The following is a 20268-nucleotide window of genomic DNA, read 5'->3' as shown; positions in this document are numbered from 1 at the left end:
CCACACCTTTCTACAGGATGTCCTGTTTTGAAAATAAGTATGACATTTGATCATTGGGCTATATCAAAGAGCGCAGCATTGAAGTAGGCAAACTTCTGCTTCTTGGTTTCATTATGTGGTGGTCATCACATCTGCCCTACACGCAGAAGGTCTTGGGTACAACATTCAGCAAAACCAAACATGTTCATGCTAACAATGTTCCAACGAAAGCATGCTGTTTATGTTTTATAGATCCTTTCCAGGCCATTTATGTCCTGATCTCGCAAAACATCCAATAGACCCAGCATTCCTATTCATTGTATTTTTGAGCAAAGACTAGCATTCAGGTACACATGCCGAAACCCGGGATTGAACCAGGGACCTTTAGATCTTCAGTCTAACGCTCTCCCAACTGAGCTATTTCGGCTACTTTATCAACAAATTAGGCAAGGGAGGGAAACGTGTGGCATAACGTAGCGAGAAAATGAACTAGTTCTGTGTGTCCTTTTTTCTTTTCTTTCGATTAAACATAAAACAATACAGGACACGACCAGGGAGCAAAAATCGAAATAAAAAGAACATAAATAGCACTAAACATAAAATAAAAACAAAATCACATTTAAATGAAAATAGGGGTCCTACTTGGTCCAAAGTCGATCAAATTAGTGCTTATCCAAATTAAGCCTGAATGTCACTGTTTTCCATTCATCCAATGTCTAATGTCTGTTACTATGTCAGTCAAGTCTTTGATCGTTGGCGTGGTTGGTGTCGAGCATTTCTTTGTGATGGCCTTTTTCTCTACAGCCAAAAGTATGTTCCAAGGGTATCCATTTATTTTGTCCATGGCAGGAGTGTTGAGGCCCAAGTACATAGTTTTAAATTTGAGTGGGATGGCAAAGTCAAAAACAGTCTGCAGTGCCCTGTGAATTTCAGTCCATTATTTTTGAGCAACAGCACAGCCCCAAAACACCTGATAGTGGTTTGCCTGCTGGGTTCTCCAGCAGTTAGCATTTCCTTGTGAATAATGCACACTTTGACATGGTGTGGTGAAAAAAACATATTTTTCCCCTTCAGGCATTTGATTTTGTGGTCTTCCTCAGGGCTGTTCCTACATTTCCACACTCTTGGTCAGACAAAACCAGGTTCACTTCTCGTTCCCATTGGTTTAGAATATACTTAGCAGAACGTTGTCCAGATTACCAATGCATTGAGATCATTTAGAAATGATTCCCCTCGCAAGTTCTGATTGATTGGCTTCAACGAAGATTACTGTCAGAGGATTATAGTGGTCATTTCTTTGTTTCATTTCTTGCTTATAATAAGTCCTATAAAAGTCCTGGCTCTCCAAGTCAAAGGATTCCTTCAACACATCAATGCTTTTCATTTGAGTTTCTTTTGCAATGCGGTGAAAAGTTTACGCCTTTTGTAATCCAGGCGTTGAATCATAAGCTTGGTCATAAGAAAACCAGCTCCAGATTTTAACAGCTTTGTTTAGTTTGTATGCTTTGGTTGGCTCCTTTCAGGGGGTAAGCACAGATTTTACCCAAAGATTCTTCATGTTTCTGCACTTTTTCAAAAGAGTAGCGCTGCTCTCGGGGCACTCAAGGTTCCACTGAGATTTGAACTCGGATCGCTGGATTCAAAGTGTGCTAACCATTACACCATGGAACCGCAGACTGCTCCTTGGAAGGATAACGGTGATCCAAAGCTACAAGTCTTTACATCAATTATCCCTTGCCCAAAAAATGAGAAACAAGGAGTGCAAACAGTGCAAACAATCTTGATGTGCAGCAATACTTTTCCCTCTCTTAATGCAAAGTGTAGCAGCAGTAAACTTGAGGGAGAAAGGTATGGGTTTGAGGGCTCTTCTTGTGGGCTTTACTGTCCTTGTAGGCTTTACTGTCCTTGTAAATCTTTTTCATAGACAATAGAGTAGGCATTTCCTTTTTACTAAACAGGCTCTTTGACCAAGGAAGCCCCAGCGCCGTAATGATTTCCTGGTTTCCTTACATAATTACATACAGTGGTTACTTCTGAGATTGTATCTCTTGCTTGCTCTGGCAAGGTGAGCAGTCAACCCTTGGTGGGCTCGAACCACCAACCTTTCGCCTATCAGCAGAACGCGCTAGCCGATTGCGCCACAGAGGCGAGAATCTTGACATACCCATAAAAGGGTTACCCCTCTAATTGCAATTAGAAATGAAGAAAAACTCTGGATTCAGAGCGCTAACCGCTATACCGTTGAACCACACCTTTCTACAGGATGTCCTGTTTTGAAAATAAGTATGACATTTGATCATTGGGCTATATCAAAGAGAGCAGCATTGAAGTAGGCAAACTTCTGCTTCATGGTTTCATTGTGTGGTGGTCATCACATCTGCCCTACACGCAGAAGGTCTTGGGTACAACATTCAGCAAAACCAAACATGTTACCAAACATGTTCATGCTAACAATGTTCCAACGAAAGCATGCTGTTTATGTTTTATAGATCCTTTCCAGGCCATTTATGTCCTGATCTCGCAAAAGATCCAATAGACCCACCATTGCTATTCATTGTATTGTTGAACAACGACTAACGTTCAGGTACACCTGCCGAAACCCGGGATTGACCCAGGGACTTTTAGATCTTCAGTCTAACGCTCTCCCAACTGAGCTATTTCGGCTACTTTATAGACAAATTAGGCAAGGGAGGGAAACGTGTGGCATAACGTAGCGAGAAAATCAACTAGTTCTGTGTGTCCTTTTTTCTTTTCTTTCGATTAAACATAAAACAATACAGGACACGACCAGGGAGCAAAAATCGAAATAAAAAGAACATAAATGGCACTAAACATAAAATAAAAACAAAATCACATTTAAATGAAAATAGGGGTCCTACTTGGTCCAAAGTCGATCAAATTAGTGCTTATCCAAATTAAGCCTGAATGTCACTGTTTTCCATTCATCCAATGTCTAATGTCTGTTACTATGTCAGTCAAGTCTTTGATCGTTGGCGTGGTTGGTGTCGAGCATTTCTTTGTGATGGCCTTTTTCTCTACAGCCAAAAATATGTTCCAAGGGTATCCATTTATTGTGTCCATGGCAGGAGTGTTGAGGCCCAAGTACATAGTTTTAAATTTGAGTGGGATGGCAAAGTCAAAAACAGTCTGCAGTGCCCTGTGAATTTCAGTCCATTATTTTTGAGCAACAGCACAGCCCCAAAACACCTGATAGTGGTTTGCCTGCTGGGTTCTCCAGCAGTTAGCATTTCCTTGTGAATAATGGGCACTTTGACATGGTGTGGTGAAAAAAACATATTTTTTTCCCCTTCAGGCATGTGATTTTGTGGTCTTCCTCAGGGCTGTTCCTACATTTCCACACTCTTGGTCAGACAAAACCAGGTTCACTTCTCGTTCCTATTGGTTTAGAATATACTTAGCAGAACGTTGTCCAGATTACCAATGCATTGAGATCATTTAGAAATGATTCCCCTCGCAAGTTCTGATTGATTGGCTTCAACGAAGATTACTGTCAGAGGATTATAGTGGTCATTTCTTTGTTTCATTTCTTGCTTATAATAAGTCCTATAAAAGTCCTGTCTCTCCAAGTCAAAGGATTCCTTCAACACGTCAATGCTTTTCATTTGAGTTTCTTTTGCAATGCGGTGAAACGTTTACGCCTTTTGTAATCCAGGCGTTGAATCATAAGCTTGGTCATGAGAAAACCAGCTCCAGATTTTAACAGCTTTGTTTAGTTTGTATGCTTTGGTTAGCTCCTTTCAGGGCGTAAGCACAGATTTTACCCAAAGATTCTTCATGTTTCTGCACTTTTTCAAAAGAGTAACGCTACTCTCGGGGCACTCAAGGTTCCACTGAGTTTGAACTCGGATCGCTGGATTCAAAGTGTGCTAACCATTACACCATGGAACCGCAGACTCCTCCTTGGAAGGATAACGGTGATCCAAAGCTAGAAGTCTTTACATCAATCATCCCTTGCCCAAAAAATGAGAAACAAGGAGTGCAAACAGTGCAAACAATCTTGATGTGCAGCAATACTTTTCCCTCTCTTAATGCAAAGTGTAGCAGCAGTAAACTTGAGGGAGAAAGGTATGGGTTTGAGGGCTCTTCTTGTGGGCTTTACTGTCCTTGTAAATATTTTTCATAGACAAAAGAGTAGGCATTTCCTTTTTACTAAACAGGCCCTTTGACCAAGGAAGCCCCAGCGACGTAATGATTTCCTGGTTTCCTTACATAATTACATACAGTGGTTACTTGTGGGATTGAATTTCTTGCTTGCTCTGGCAAGGTGAGCAGTCGTCCCTGGGTGGGCTCGAACCACCAAACTTTCGCCTACCAGCAGAACGCGCTAGCCAATTGCGCCACAGAGGCTAGAATCTTGACACATCCATAAAAGGGTTACCCCTCTAATTGCAATTAGAAATGAAGAAAAACTCTGGATTCAGAGCGCTAACCGCTATACCGTTGAACAACACCTTTCTACAGGATGTCCTGTTTTGAAAATAAGTATGACATTTGATCATTGGGCTATATCAAAGAGAGCAGCATTGAAGTAGGCAAACTTCTGCTTCATGGTTTCATTGCGTGGTGGTCATCACATCTGCCCTACACGCAGAAGGTCTTGGGTACAACATTCAGCAAAACCAAACATGTTACCAAACATGTTCATGCTAACAATGTTCCAACGAAAGCATGCTGTTTATGTTTTATAGATCCTTTCCAGGCCATTTATGTCCTGATCTCGCAAAATATCCAATAGACCCAGCATTCCTATTCATTGTATTTTTGAGCATAGACTAACATTCAGGTACACCTGACGAAACCCGGGATTGAACCAGGGACCTTTAGATCTTCAGTCTAACGTTCTCCCAACTGAGCTATTTCGGCTACTTTATCGATGTATTAGGCAAGGGAGGGAAACGTGTGGCATAACGTAGCGAGAAAATGAACTAGTTCTGTGTGTCCTTTTTTCTTTTCTTTCGATTAAACATAAAACAATACAGGACACGACCAGAGAGCAAAAATCGAAATAAAAAGAACATAAATAGCACTAAACATAAAATAAATACAAAATCACATTTAAATGAAAATAGGGGTCCTACTTGGTCCAAAGTCGATCAAATTAGTGCTTATCAAAATTAAGCCTGAATGTCACTGTTTTCCATTCATCCAATGTCTAATGTCTGTTACTATGTCAGTCAAGTCTTTGATCGTTGGCGTGGTTGGTGTCGAGCATTTCTTTGTGATGGCCTTTTTCTCTACAGCCAAAAGTATGTTCCAAGGGTATCCATTTATTTTGTCCATGGCAGGAGTGTTGAGGCCCAAGTACATAGTTTTAAATTTGAGTGGGATGGCAAAGTCAAAAACAGTCTGCAGTGCCCTGTGAATTTCAGTCCATTATTTTTGAGCAACAGCACTGCCCCAAAACACCTGATAGTGGTTTCCCTGCTGGGTTCTCCAGCAGTTAGCATTTCCTTGTGAATAATGGGCACTTTGACATGGTTTGGTGAAAAAAACATATTTTTCCCCTTCAGGCATGTGATTTTGTGGTCTTCCTCAGGGCTGTTCCTACATTTCCACACTCTTGGTCAGACAAAACCAGGTTCACTTCTCGTTCCCATTGGTTTAGAATATACTTAGCAGAACGTTGTCCAGATTACCAATGCATTGAGATCATTTAGAAATGATTCCCCTCGCAAGTTCTGATTGATTGGCTTCAACGAAGATTACTGTCAGAGGATTATAGTGGTCATTTCTTTGTTTCATTTCTTGCTTATAATAAGTCCTATAAAAGTCCTGTCTCTCCAAGTCAAAGGATTCCTTCAACACATCAATGCTTTTCATTTGAGTTTCTTTTGCAATGCGGTGAAACGTTTACGCCTTTTGTAATCCAGGCGTTGAATCATAAGCTTGGTCATAAGAAAACCAGCTCCAGATTTTAACAGCTTTGTTTAGTTTGTATGCTTTGGTTAGCTCCTTTCAGGGCGTAAGCACAGATTTTACCCAAAGATTCTTCATGTTTCTGCACTTTTTCAAAAGAGTAACGCTACTCTCGGGGTACTCAAGGTTCCACTGAGATTTAAACTCGGATCGCTGGATTCAAAGTGTGCTAACCATTACACCATGGAACCGCAGACTGCTCCTTGGAAGGATAACGGTGATCCAAAGCTACAAGTCTTTACATCAATCATCCCTTGCCCAAAAAATGAGAAACAAGGAGTGCAAACAGTGCAAACAATCTTGATGTGCAGCAATACTTTTCCCTCTCTTAATGCAAAGTGTAGCAGCAGTAAACTTGAGGGAGAAAGGTATGGGTTTGAGGGCTCTTCTTGTGGGCTTTACTGTCCTTGTAAATCTTTTTCATAGACAAAAGAGTAGGCATTTCCTTTTTACTAAACAGGCCCTTTGACCAAGGAAGCCCCAGCACCGTAATGATTTCCTGGTTTCCTTACATAATTACATACAGTGGTTACTTCTGGGATTGTATCTCTTGCTTGCTCTGGCAAGGTGAGCAGTCGTCCCTGGGTGGGCTCAAACCACCAACCTTTCGCCTATCAGCAGAACGCGCTAGCCGATTGCGCCACAGAGGCGAGAATCTTAACATACCCATGAAAGGGTTACCCCTCTAATTGCAATTAGAAATGAAGAAAAACTCTGGATTCAGAGCGCTAACCGCTATACCGTTGAACCACACCTTTCTACAGGATGTCCTGTTTTGAAAATAAGTATGACATTTGATCATTGGGCTATATCAAAGAGAGCAGCATTGAAGTAGGCAAACTTCTGCTTCATGGTTTCATTGTGTGGTGGTCATCACATCTGCCCTACACGCAGAAGGTCTTGGGTACAACATTCAGCGAAACCAAACATGTTACCAAACATGTTCATGCTAACAATGTTCCAACGAAAGCATGCTGTTTATGTTTTATAGATCCTTTCCAGGCCATTTATGTCCTGATCTCGCAAAATATCCAATAGACCCAGCATTCCTATTCATTGTATTTTTGAGCAAAGACTAACATTCAGGTACGCATGCCGAAACCCGGGATTGAACCAGGAATAACGTAGCAAGAAAATGAACTTGTTCTGTGTGTCCTTTTTTCTTTTCTTTTGATTAAACATAAAACAATACAGGACACGACCAGGGAGCAAAAATTGTAATTAAAAGAACTTAATAGTTACATAAAACATAACATAACATAAAATAAAAACAAAATCACATTTAAATGAAAATAGGGGTCCTACTTGGTCCAAAGTCGATCAAATTAGTGCTTATCCAAATTAAGCCTGAATGTCACTGTTTTCCATTCATCCAATGTCTAATGTCTGTTACTATGTCAGTCAAGTCTTTGATCGTTGGCGTGGTTGGTGTCGAGCATTTCTTTGTGATGGCCTTTTTCTCTACAGCCAAAAATATGTTCCAAGGGTATCCATTTATTGTGTCCATGGCAGGAGTGTTGAGGCCCAAGTACATAGTTTTAAATTTGAGTGGGATGGCAAAGTCAAAAACAGTCTGCAGTGCCCTGTGAATTTCAGTCCATTATTTTTGAGCAACAGCACAGCCCCAAAACACCTGATAGTGGTTTGCCTGCTGGGTTCTCCAGCAGTTAGCATTTCCTTGTGAATAATGGGCACTTTGACATGGTGTGGTGAAAAAAAACATATTTTTCCACTTCAGGCATGTGATTATGTGGTCTTCCTCAGGGCTGTTCCTACATTTCCACACTCTTGGTCAGACAAAACCAGGTTAACTTCTCGTTCCCATTGGTTTAGAATATACTTAGCAGAACGTTGTCCAGATTACCAATGCATTGAGATCATTTAGAAATGATTCCCCTCGCAAGTTCTGATTGATTGGTTTCAACAAAGATTACTGTCAGAGGATTATAGTGGTCGTTTCTTTGTTTCATTTCTTGCTTATAATAAGTCCTATAAAAGTCCTGTCTCTCCAAGTCAAAGGATTCCTTCAACACATCAATGCTTTTCATTTGATTTTCTTTTGCAATGCGGTGAAACGTTTACGCCTTTTGTAATCCAGGCGTTGAATCATAAGCTTGGTCATAAGAAAACCAGCTCCAGATTTTAACAGCTTTGTTTAGTTTGTATGCTTTGGTTGGCTCCTTTCAGGGGGTAAGCACAGATTTTACCCAAAGATTCTTCTTGTTTCTGCACTTTTTCAAAAGAGTAGCACTGCTCTCGGGGTACTCAAGGTTCCACCGAGATATGAACTCAGATCGCTGGATTCAGAGTCCAGAGTGCTAACCATTACACCATGAAACCGCAGACTCCTCCTTGGAGTCTTTACGTCAATCATCCCTTGCCAAAAAAATGAGAAACAAGGAGTGAAAACAGTGCAAATAATCTTGATGTGCAGCAATACTTTTCCCTCTCTTATTGCAAAGTGTAGCAGCAGTAAACTTGAGGGAGAAAGGTATGGGTTTGAGGGCTCTTCTTGTGGGCTTTTCTGTCCTTGTAAATATTTTTCATAGACAAAAGAGTAGGCATTTCCTGTTTACTAAACAGGCCCTTTGACCAAGGAAGCCGCAGCGCCATAACGATTTCCTGGTTTCCTTACATAATTACATACAGTGGTTACTTCTGGGATTGTATTTCTTGCTTGCTCTGGCAAGGTGAGCAGTCGTCCCTGGGTGGGCTCAAACCACCATCCTTTCGGTTAACAGCCGAACGCACTAGCCGATTGCACCACAGAGACGAGAATCTAGGCATATCCATAAAAGATTTGTGCCTCTAATTGCAGTAAGAAATGAAGAAAAACTCTGGATTCAGAGCGCTAACCGCTATACCGTTGAACCACACCTTTCTACAGGATGTCCTGTTTTGAAAATAAGTATGACATTTGATCATTGGGCTATATCAAAGAGAGCAGCATTGAAGTAGGCAAACTTCTGCTTCATGGTTTCATTGTGTGGTGGTCATCACATCTGCCCTACACGCAGAAGGTCTTGGGTACAACATTCAGCGAAACCAAACATGTTACCAAACATGTTCATGCTAACAATGTTCCAACGAAAGCATGCTGTTTATGTTTTATAGATCCTTTCCAGGCCATTTATGTCCTGATCTCGCAAAATATCCAATAGACCCAGCATTCCTATTCATTGTATTTTTGAGCAAAGACTAACATTCAGGTACACATGCCGAAACCCGGGATTGAACCAGGAATAACGTAGCGAGAAAATGAACTAGTTCTGTGTGTCCTTTTTTCTTTTCTTTTGATTAAACATAAAACAATACAGGACACGACCAGGGAGCAAAAATCGTAATTAAAAGAACTTAATAGTTACATAAAACATAACATAACATAAAATAAAATAAAAACAAAATCACATTTAAATGAAAATAAGGGTCCTACTTGGTCCAAGTCAATCAAATTAGTGCTTATCCAAGTTAAGCCTGAATGTCACTGTTTTCCATTCATCCAATGTCTAATGTCTGTTACTATGTCAGTCAAGTCTTTGATCGTTGGCGTGGTTGGTGTCGAGCATTTCTTTGTGATGGCCTTTTTCTCTACAGCCAAAAGTATGTTCCAAGGGTATCCATTTATTGTGTCCATGGCAGGAGTGTTGAGGCCCAAGTACATAGTTTTAAATTTGAGTGGGATGGCAAAGTCAAAAACAGTCTGCAGTGCCCTGTGAATTTCAGTCCATTATTTTTGAGCAACAGCACAGCCCCAACACACCTGATAGTGGTTTGCCTGCTGGGTTCTCCAGCAGTTAGCATTTCCTTGTGAATAATGGGCACTTTGACATGGTGTGGTGAAAAAAACATATTTTTCCCCTTCAGGCATGTGATTTTGTGGTCTTCCTCAGGGCTGTTCCTACATTTCCACACTCTTGGTCAGACAAAACCAGGTTAACTTCTCGTTCCCATTGGTTTAGAATATACTTAGCAGAACGTTGTCCAGATTACCAATGCATTGAGATCATTTAGAAATGATTCCCCTCGCAAGTTCTGATTGATTGGTTTCAACAAAGATTACTGTCAGAGGATTATAGTGGTCATTTCTTTGTTTCATTTCTTGCTTATAATAAGTCCTATAAAAGTCCTGTCTCTCCAAGTCAAAGGATTCCTTCAACACATCAATGCTTTTCATTTGATTTTCTTTTGCAATGCAGTGAAACGTTTACGCCTTTTGTAATCCAGGCGTTGAATCATAAGCTTGGTCATAAGAAAACCAGCTCCAGATTTTAACAGCTTTGTTTAGTTTGTATGCTTTGGTTGGCTCCTTTCAGGGGGTAAGCACAGATTTTACCCAAAGATTCTTCTTGTTTCTGCACTTTTTCAAAAGAGTAGCGCTGCTCTCGGGGCACTCAAGGTTTCACCGAGATTTGAACTCGGATCGCTGGATTCAGAGTCCAGAGTGATAACCATTACACCATGGAACCGCAGACTCCTCCTTGGAATGATAACGGTCATCCAAAGCTACAAGTCTTTACGTCAATCATCCCTTGCCAAAAAAATGAGAAACAAGGAGTGAAAACAGTGCAAATAATCTTGATGTGCAGCAATACTTTTCCCTCTCTTAATGCAAAGTGTAGCAGCAGTAAACTTGAGGGAGAAAGGTATGGGTTTGAGGGCTCTTCTTGTGGGCTTTTCTGTCCTTGTAAATATTTTTCATAGACAAAAAGTAGGCATTTCCTGTTTAATAAACAGGCCCTTTGACCAAGGAAGCCGCAGCGCCATAACGATTTCCTGGTTTCCTTACATAATTACATACAGTGGTTACTTCTGGGATTGTATTTCTTGCTTGCTCTGGCAAGGTGAGCAGTCGTCCCTGGATGGGCTCGAACCACCAACCTTTCGGTTAACAACCGAACGCGCTAGCCGATTGCGCCACAGAGACAAGAATCTAGGCATATGCATAAAAGACTTGTGCATCTAATTGCAATAAGAAATGAAGAAAAACTCTGGATTCAGAGCGCTAACGACTATACCGTTGAACCACACCTTTCTACAGGATGTCCTGTTTTGAAAATAAGTATGACATTTGATCATTGGGCTATATCAAAGAGAGCAGCATTGAAGTAGGCAAACTTCTGCTTCATGGTTTCATTGTGTGGTGGTCATCACATCTGCCCTACACGCAGAAGGTCTTGGGTACAACATTCAGCGAAACCAAACATGTTACCAAACATGTTCATGCTAACAATGTTCCAACGAAAGCATGCTGTTTATGTTTTATAGATCCTTTCCAGGCCATTTATGTCCTGATCTCGCAAAATATCCAATAGACCCAGCATTCCTATTCATTGTATTTTTGAGCAAAGACTAACATTCAGGTACGCATGCCGAAACCCGGGATTGAACCAGGAATAACGTAGCAAGAAAATGAACTTGTTCTGTGTGTCCTTTTTTCTTTTCTTTTGATTAAACATAAAACAATACAGGACACGACCAGGGAGCAAAAATTGTAATTAAAAGAACTTAATAGTTACATAAAACATAACATAACATAAAATAAAAACAAAATCACCTTTAAATGAAAATAGGGGTCCTACTTGGTCCAAAGTCGATCAAATTAGTGCTTATCCAAATTAAGCCTGAATGTCACTGTTTTCCATTCATCCAATGTCTAATGTCTGTTACTATGTCAGTCAAGTCTTTGATCTTTGGCGTGGTTGGTGTCGAGCATTTCTTTGTGATGGCCTTTTTCTCTACAGCCAAAAGTATGTTCCAAGGGTATCCATTTATTGTGTCCATGGCAGGAGTGTTGAGGCCCAAGTACATAGTTTTAAATTTGAGTGGGATGGCAAAGTCAAAAACAGTGTGCAATGCCCTGTGAATTTCAGTCCATTATTTTTGAGCAACAGCACAGCCCCAAAACACCTGATAGTGGTTTGCCTGCTGGGTTCTCCAGCAGTTAGCATTTACTTGTGAATAATGGGCACTTTGACATGGTGTGGTGAAAAAAAACATATTTTTCCGCTTCAGGCATGTGATTATGTGGTCTTCCTCAGGGCTGTTCCTACATTTCCACACTCTTGGTCAGACAAAACCAGGTTAACTTCTCGTTCCCATTGGTTTAGAATATACTTAGCAGAACGTTGTCCAGATTACCAATGCATTGAGATCATTTAGAAATGATTCCCCTCGCAAGTTCTGATTGATTGGTTTCAACAAAGATTACTGTCAGAGGATTATAGTGGTCGTTTCTTTGTTTCATTTCTTGCTTATAATAAGTCCTATAAAAGTCCTGTCTCTCCAAGTCAAAGGATTCCTTCAACACATCAATGCTTTTCATTTGATTTTCTTTTGCAATGCGGTGAAACGTTTACGCCTTTTGTAATCCAGGCGTTGAATCATAAGCTTGGTCATAAGAAAACCAGCTCCAGATTTTAACAGCTTTGTTTAGTTTGTATGCTTTGGTTGGCTCCTTTCAGGGGGTAAGCACAGATTTTACCCAAAGATTCTTCTTGTTTCTGCACTTTTTCAAAAGAGTAGCACTGCTCTCGGGGTACTCAAGGTTCCACCGAGATATGAACTCAGATCGCTGGATTCAGAGTCCAGAGTGCTAACCATTACACCATGGAACCACATCCTCCTTGGAAGGATAACGGTCATCCAAAGCTACAAGTCTTACATCAATCATCCCTTGCCAAAAAAATGAGAAACAAGGAGTGAAAACAGTGCAAATAATCTTGATGTGCAGCAATACTTTTCCCTCTCTTAATGCAAAGTGTAGCAGCAGTAAACTTGAGGGAGAAAGGTATGGGTTTGAGGGCTCTTCTTGTGGGCTTTTCTGTCCTTGTAAATATTTTTCATAGACAAAAAGTAGGCATTTCCTGTTTAATAAACAGGCCCTTTGACCAAGGAAGCCGCAGCGCCATAACGATTTCCTGGTTTCCTTACATAATTACATACAGTGGTTACTTCTGGGATTGTATTTCTTGCTTGCTCTGGCAAGGTGAGCAGTCGTCCCTGGATGGGCTCGAACCACCAAACTTTCGGTTAACAACCGAACGCGCTAGCCGATTACGCCACAGAGACGAGAATCTATTCATATCCATAAAAGACTTGTGCATCTAATTGCAATAAGAAATGAAGAAAAACTCTGGATTCAGAGCGCTAACGGCTATACCGTTGAACCACACCTTTCTACAGGATGTCCTGTTTTGAAAATAAGTATGACATTTGATCATTGGGATATATCAAAGAGAGCAGCATTGAAGTAGGCAAACTTCTGCTTCATGGTTTCATTGTGTGGTGGTCATCACATCTGCCCTACACTCAGAAGGTCTTTGGTACAACATTCAGCGAAACCAAACATGTTACCAAACATGTTCATGCTAACAATGTTCCAACGAAAGCATGCTGTTTATGTTTTATAGATCCTTTCCAGGCCATTTATGTCCTGATCTCGCAAAATATCCAATAGACCCAGCATTCCTATTCATTGTATTTTTGAGCAAAGACTAACATTCAGGTACGCATGCCGAAACCCGGGATTGAACCAGGAATAACGTAGCAAGAAAATGAACTTGTTCTGTGTGTCCTTTTTTCTTTTCTTTTGATTAAACATAAAACAATACAGGACACGACCAGGGAGCAAAAATTGTAATTAAAAGAACTTAATAGTTACATAAAACATAACATAACATAAAATAAAAACAAAATCACCTTTAAATGAAAATAGGGGTCCTACTTGGTCCAAAGTCGATCAAATTAGTGCTTATCCAAATTAAGCCTGAATGTCACTGTTTTCCATTCATCCAATGTCTAATGTCTGTTACTATGTCAGTCAAGTCTTTGATCGTTGGCGTGGTTGGTGTCGAGCATTTCTTTGTGATGGCCTTTTTCTCTACAGCCAAAAGTATGTTCCAAGGGTATCCATTTATTGTGTCCATGGCAGGAGTGTTGAGGCCCAAGTACATAGTTTTAAATTTGAGTGGGATGGCAAAGTCAAAAACAGTGTGCAATGCCCTGTGAATTTCAGTCCATTATTTTTGAGCAACAGCACAGCCCCAAAACACCTGATAGTGGTTTGCCTGCTGGGTTCTCCAGCAGTTAGCATTTCCTTGTGAATAATGGGCACTTTGACATGGTGTGGTGAAAAAAAACATATTTTTCCGCTTCAGGCATGTGATTATGTGGTCTTCCTCAGGGCTGTTCCTACATTTCCACACTCTTGGTCAGACAAAACCAGGTTAACTTCTCGTTCCCATTGGTTTAGAATATACTTAGCAGAACGTTGTCCAGATTACCAATGCATTGAGATAATTTAGAAATGATTCCCCTCGCAAGTTCTGATTGATTGGTTTCAACAAAGATTACTGTCAGAGGATTATAGTGGTCGTTTCTTTGTTTCATTTCTTGCTTATAATAAGTCCTATAAAAGTCCTGTCCCTCCAAGTCAAAGGATTCCTTCAACACATCAATGCTTTTCATTTGATTTTCTTTTGCAATGCGGTGAAACGTTTACGCCTTTTGTAATCCAGGCGTTGAATCATAAGCTTGGTCATAAGAAAACCAGCTCCAGATTTTAACAGCTTTGTTTAGTTTGTATGCTTTGGTTGGCTCCTTTCAGGGGGTAAGCACAGATTTTACCCAAAGATTCTTCTTGTTTCTGCACTTTTTCAAAAGAGTAGCACTGCTCTCGGGGTACTCAAGGTTCCACCGAGATATGAACTCAGATCGCTGGATTCAGAGTCCAGAGTGCTAACCATTACACCATGGAACCGCAGACTCCTCCTTGGAAGGATAACGGTCATCCAAAGCTACAAGTCTTACATCAATCATCCCTTGCCAAAAAAATGAGAAACAAGGAGTGAAAACAGTGCAAATAATCTTGATGTGCAGCAATACTTTTCCCTCTCTTAATGCAAAGTGTAGCAGCAGTAAACTTGAGGGAGAAAGGTATGGGTTTGAGGGCTCTTCTTGTGGGCTTTTCTGTCCTTGTAAATATTTTTCATAGACAAAAAGTAGGCATTTCCTGTTTAATAAACAGGCCCTTTGACCAAGGAAGCCGCAGCGCCATAACGATTTCCTGGTTTCCTTACATAATTACATACAGTGGTTACTTCTGGGATTGTATTTCTTGCTTGCTCTGGCAAGGTGAGCAGTCGTCCCTGGATGGGCTCGAACCACCAACCTTTCGGTTAACAACCGAACGCGCTAGCCGATTGCGCCACAGAGACGAGAATCTAGGCATATCCATAAAAGACTTGTGCATCTAATTGCAATAAGAAATGAAGAAAAACTCTGGATTCAGAGCGCTAACGGCTATACCGTTGAACCACACCTTTCTACAGGATGTCCTGTTTTGAAAATAAGTATGACATTTGATCATTGGGCTATATCAAAGAGAGCAGCATTGAAGTAGGCAAACTTCTGCTTCATGGTTTCATTGTGTGGTGGTCATCACATCTGCCCTACACGCAGAAGGTCTTGGGTACAACATTCAGCGAAACCAAACATGTTACCAAACATGTTCATGCTAACAATGTTCCAACGAAAGCATGCTGTTTATGTTATATAGATCCTTTCCAGGCCATTTATGTCCTGATCTCGCAAAATATCCAATAGACCCAGCATTCCTATTCATTGTATTTTTGAGCAAAGACTAACATTCAGGTACGCATGCCGAAACCCGGGATTGAACCAGGAATAACGTAGCGAGAAAATGAACTAGTTCTGTGTGTCCTTTTTTCTTTTCTTTTGATTAAACATAAAACAATACAGGACACGACCAGGGAGCAAAAATCGTAATTAAAATAACTTAATAGTTACATAAAACATAACATAACATAAAATAAAATAAAAACAAAATCACATTTAAATGAAAATAAGGGTCCTACTTGGTCCAAGTCAATCAAATTAGTGCTTATCCAAATTAAGCCTGAATGTCACTGTTTTCCATTCATCCAATGTCTAATGTCTGTTACTATGTCAGTCAAGTCTTTGATCTTTGGCGTGGTTGGTGTCGAGCATTTCTTTGTGATGGCCTTTTTCTCTACAGCCAAAAGTATGTTCCAAGGGTATCCATTTATTGTGTCCATGGCAGGAGTGTTGAGGCCCAAGTACATAGTTTTAAATTTGAGTGGGATGGAAAAGTCAAAAACAGTCTGCAGTGCCCTGTGAATTTCAGTCCATTATTTTTGAGCAACAGCACAGCCCCAAAACACCTGATAGTGGTTTGCCTGCTGGGTTCTCCAGCAGTTAGCATTTCCTTGTGAATAATGGGCACTTTGACATGGTGTGGTGAAAAAAACATATTTTTCCCCTTCAGGCATGTGATTTTGTGGTCTTCCTCAGGGCTGTTCCTACATTTCCACACTCTTGGTCAGACAAATCCAGGTTAACTTCTCGTTCCCATTGGTTTAGAATATACTTAGCAGAACGTTGTCCAGATTACCAATGCATTGAGATCATTTAGAAATGATTCCCCTCGCAAGTTCTGATTGATTGGTTTCAACAAAGATTACTGTCAGAGGATTATAGTGGTCATTTCTTTGTTTCATTTCTTGCTTATAATAAGTCCTATAAAAGTCCTGTCTCTCCAAGTCAAAGGATTCCTTCAACACATCAATGCTTTTCATTTGATTTTCTTTTGCAATGCGGTGAAACGTTTACGCCTTTTGTAATCCAGGCGTTGAATCATAAGCTTGGTCATAAGAAAACCAGCTCCAGATTTTAACAGCTTTGTTTAGTTTGTATGCTTTGGTTGGCTCCTTTCAGGGGGTAAGCACAGATTTTACCCAAAGATTCTTCTTGTTTCTGCACTTTTTCAAAAGAGTAGCGCTGCTCTCGGGGCACTTAAGGTTCCACCGAGATTTAAACTCGGATCGCTGGATTCAGAGTCCAGAGTGCTAACCATTACACCATGGAACCGCAGACTCCTCCTTGGAGTCTTTACGTCAATCATCCCTTGCCAAAAAAATGAGAAACAAGGAGTTAAAACAGTGCAAATAATCTTGATGTGCAGCAATACTTTTCCCTCTCTTAATGCAAAGTGTAGCAGCAGTAAACTTGAGGGAGAAAGGTATGGGTTTGAGGGCTCTTCTTGTGGGCTTTTCTGTCCTTGTAAATATTTTTCATACACAAAAGAGTAGGCATTTCCTGTTTACTAAACAGGCCCTTTGACCAAGGAAGCCGCAGCGCCATAACGATTTCCTGGTTTCCTTACATAATTACATACAGTGGTTACTTCTGGCATTGTATTTCTTGCTTGCTTTGGCAAGGTGAGCAGTCCTCCCTGGATGGGCTCGAACCACCAACCTTTCGGTTAACAGCCGAACGCGCTAGCCGATTGCGCCACAGAGACGAGAATCTAGGCATATCCATAAAAGACTTGTGCATCTAATTGCAATAAGAAATGAAGAAAAACTCTGGATTCAGAGCGCTAACGGCTATACCGTTGAACCACACCTTTCTACCGGATGTCCTGTTTTGAAAATAAGTATGACATTTGATCATTGGGCTATATCAAAGAGAGCAGCATTGAAGTAGGCAAACTTCTGCTTCATGGTTTCATTGTGTGGTGGTCATCACATCTGCCCTACACGCAGAAGGTCTTGGGTACAACATTCAGCGAAACCAAACATGTTACCAAACATGTTCATGCTAACAATGTTCCAACGAAAGCATGCTGTTTATGTTTTATAGATCCTTTCCAGGCCATTTATGTCCTGATCTCGCAAAATAGCCAATAGACCCAGCATTCCTATTCATTGTATTTTTGAGCAAAGACTAACATTCAGGTACACATGCCGAAACCCGGGATTGAACCAGGAATAACGTAGCGAGAAAATGAACTAGTTCTGTGTGTCCTTCTTTCTTTTCTTTCGATTAAACATAAAACAATACAGGACACGACCAGGGAGCAAAAATCGTAATTAAAAGAACTTAATTGTTACATAAAACATAACATAAAATAAAATAAAAACAAAATCACATTTAAATGAAAATAAGGGTCCTACTTGGTCCAAGTCAATCAAATTAGTGCTTATCCAAGTTAAGCCTGAATGTCACTGTTTTCCATTCATCCAATGTCTAATGTCTGTTACTATGTCAGTCAAGTCTTTGATCGTTGGCGTGGTTGGTGTCGAGCATTTCTTTGTGATGGCCTTTTTCTCTACAGCCAAAAGTATGTTCCAAGGGTATCCATTTATTGTGTCCATGGCAGGAGTGTTGAGGCCCAAGTACATAGTTTTAAATTTGAGTGGGATGGAAAAGTCAAAAACAGTCTGCAGTGCCCTGTGAATTTCAGTCCATTATTTTTGAGCAACAGCACAGCCCCAAAACACCTGATAGTGGTTTGCCTGCTGGGTTCTCCAGCAGTTAGCATTTCCTTGTGAATAATGGGCACTTTGACATGGTGTGGTGAAAAAAACATATTTTTCCCCTTCAGGCATGTGATTTTGTGGTCTTCCTCAGGGCTGTTCCTACATTTCCACACTCTTGGTCAGACAAATCCAGGTTAACTTCTCGTTCCCATTGGTTTAGAATATACTTAGCAGAACGTTGTCCAGATTACCAATGCATTGAGATCATTTAGAAATGATTCCCCTCGCAAGTTCTGATTGATTGGTTTCAACAAAGATTACTGTCAGAGGATTATAGTGGTCATTTCTTTGTTTCATTTCTTGCTTATAATAAGTCCTATAAAAGTCCTGTCTCTCCAAGTCAAAGGATTCCTTCAACACATCAATGCTTTTCATTTGATTTTCTTTTGCAATGCGGTGAAACGTTTACGCCTTTTGTAATCCAGGCGTTGAATCATAAGCTTGGTCATAAGAAAACCAGCTCCAGATTTTAACAGCTTTGTTTAGTTTGTATGCTTTGGTTGGCTCCTTTCAGGGGGTAAGCACAGATTTTACCCAAAGATTCTTCTTGTTTCTGCACTTTTTCAAAAGAGTAGCGCTGCTCTCGGGGCACTTAAGGTTCCACCGAGATTTAAACTCGGATCGCTGGATTCAGAGTCCAGAGTGCTAACCATTACACCATGGAACCGCAGACTCCTCCTTGGAGTCTTTACGTCAATCATCCCTTGCCAAAAAAATGAGAAACAAGGAGTTAAAACAGTGCAAATAATCTTGATGTGCAGCAATACTTTTCCCTCTCTTAATGCAAAGTGTAGCAGCAGTAAACTTGAGGGAGAAAGGTATGGGTTTGAGGGCTCTTCTTGTGGGCTTTTCTGTCCTTGTAAATATTTTTCATACACAAAAGAGTAGGCATTTCCTGTTTACTAAACAGGCCCTTTGACCAAGGAAGCCGCAGCGCCATAACGATTTCCTGGTTTCCTTACATAATTACATACAGTGGTTACTTCTGGCATTGTATTTCTTGCTTGCTTTGGCAAGGTGAGCAGTCCTCCCTGGATGGGCTCGAACCACCAACCTTTCGGTTAACAGCCGAACGCGCTAGCCGATTGCGCCACAGAGACGAGAATCTAGGCATATCCATAAAAGACTTGTGCATCTAATTGCAATAAGAAATGAAGAAAAACTCTGGATTCAGAGCGCTAACGGCTATACCGTTGAACCACACCTTTCTACCGGATGTCCTGTTTTGAAAATAAGTATGACATTTGATCATTGGGCTATATCAAAGAGAGCAGCATTGAAGTAGGCAAACTTCTGCTTCATGGTTTCATTGTGTGGTGGTCATCACATCTGCCCTACACGCAGAAGGTCTTGGGTACAACATTCAGCGAAACCAAACATGTTACCAAACATGTTCATGCTAACAATGTTCCAACGAAAGCATGCTGTTTATGTTTTATAGATCCTTTCCAGGCCATTTATGTCCTGATCTCGCAAAATAGCCAATAGACCCAGCATTCCTATTCATTGTATTTTTGAGCAAAGACTAACATTCAGGTACACATGCCGAAACCCGGGATTGAACCAGGAATAACGTAGCGAGAAAATGAACTAGTTCTGTGTGTCCTTCTTTCTTTTCTTTTGATTAAACATAAAACAATACAGGACACGACCAGGGAGCAAAAATCGTAATTAAAAGAACTTAATTGTTACATAAAACATAACATAAAATAAAATAAAAACAAAATCACATTTAAATGAAAATAAGGGTCCTACTTGGTCCAAGTCAATCAAATTAGTGCTTATCCAAGTTAAGCCTGAATGTCACTGTTTTCCATTCATCCAATGTCTAATGTCTGTTACTATGTCAGTCAAGTCTTTGATCGTTGGCGTGGTTGGTGTCGAGCATTTCTTTGTGATGGCCTTTTTCTCTACAGCCAAAAGTATGTTCCAAGGGTATCCATTTATTGTGTCCATGGCAGGAGTGTTGAGGCCCAAGTACATAGTTTTA

The 20268-nt window shown here is 40.5% G+C and overlaps 9 non-coding genes across 9 annotated transcripts; all 9 read right to left on the bottom strand.

The window, feature by feature from the left end:
* Positions 1–333: 333 nt before the first annotated feature.
* Positions 334–406, bottom strand: trnaf-gaa (transfer RNA phenylalanine (anticodon GAA)). The gene has a single exon. It is a non-coding gene; the product is annotated as a tRNA-Phe (tRNA).
* Positions 407–2570: 2164 nt separating this feature from the next.
* trnaf-gaa (transfer RNA phenylalanine (anticodon GAA)) lies at positions 2571–2643 on the bottom strand. The gene has a single exon. It is a non-coding gene; the product is annotated as a tRNA-Phe (tRNA).
* A 2147-nt stretch (positions 2644–4790) lies between these two features.
* On the bottom strand, positions 4791–4863 carry trnaf-gaa (transfer RNA phenylalanine (anticodon GAA)). Its single transcript has one exon. It is a non-coding gene; the product is annotated as a tRNA-Phe (tRNA).
* Positions 4864–8184: 3321 nt separating this feature from the next.
* On the bottom strand, positions 8185–8256 carry trnaq-cug (transfer RNA glutamine (anticodon CUG)). The gene has a single exon. It is a non-coding gene; the product is annotated as a tRNA-Gln (tRNA).
* A 2054-nt stretch (positions 8257–10310) lies between these two features.
* trnaq-cug (transfer RNA glutamine (anticodon CUG)) lies at positions 10311–10382 on the bottom strand. Its single transcript has one exon. It is a non-coding gene; the product is annotated as a tRNA-Gln (tRNA).
* A 2076-nt stretch (positions 10383–12458) lies between these two features.
* On the bottom strand, positions 12459–12530 carry trnaq-cug (transfer RNA glutamine (anticodon CUG)). The gene has a single exon. It is a non-coding gene; the product is annotated as a tRNA-Gln (tRNA).
* A 2072-nt stretch (positions 12531–14602) lies between these two features.
* Positions 14603–14674, bottom strand: trnaq-cug (transfer RNA glutamine (anticodon CUG)). Its single transcript has one exon. It is a non-coding gene; the product is annotated as a tRNA-Gln (tRNA).
* Positions 14675–16752: 2078 nt separating this feature from the next.
* trnaq-cug (transfer RNA glutamine (anticodon CUG)) lies at positions 16753–16824 on the bottom strand. The gene has a single exon. It is a non-coding gene; the product is annotated as a tRNA-Gln (tRNA).
* Positions 16825–18873: 2049 nt separating this feature from the next.
* On the bottom strand, positions 18874–18945 carry trnaq-cug (transfer RNA glutamine (anticodon CUG)). The gene has a single exon. It is a non-coding gene; the product is annotated as a tRNA-Gln (tRNA).
* Positions 18946–20268: the final 1323 nt, after the last annotated feature.

The sequence above is a fragment of the Eucyclogobius newberryi genome, unplaced genomic scaffold (genome assembly GCF_026437365.1).
Source record: "Eucyclogobius newberryi isolate DKJ021-1_F unplaced genomic scaffold, fEucNew1.0.hap1 SCAF_29, whole genome shotgun sequence".
NCBI lineage: Eukaryota > Metazoa > Chordata > Actinopteri > Gobiiformes > Gobiidae > Eucyclogobius > Eucyclogobius newberryi.
Note: the sequence above shows the minus strand (reverse complement) of the source record. Positions and strands in the feature narration are given on the sequence as shown.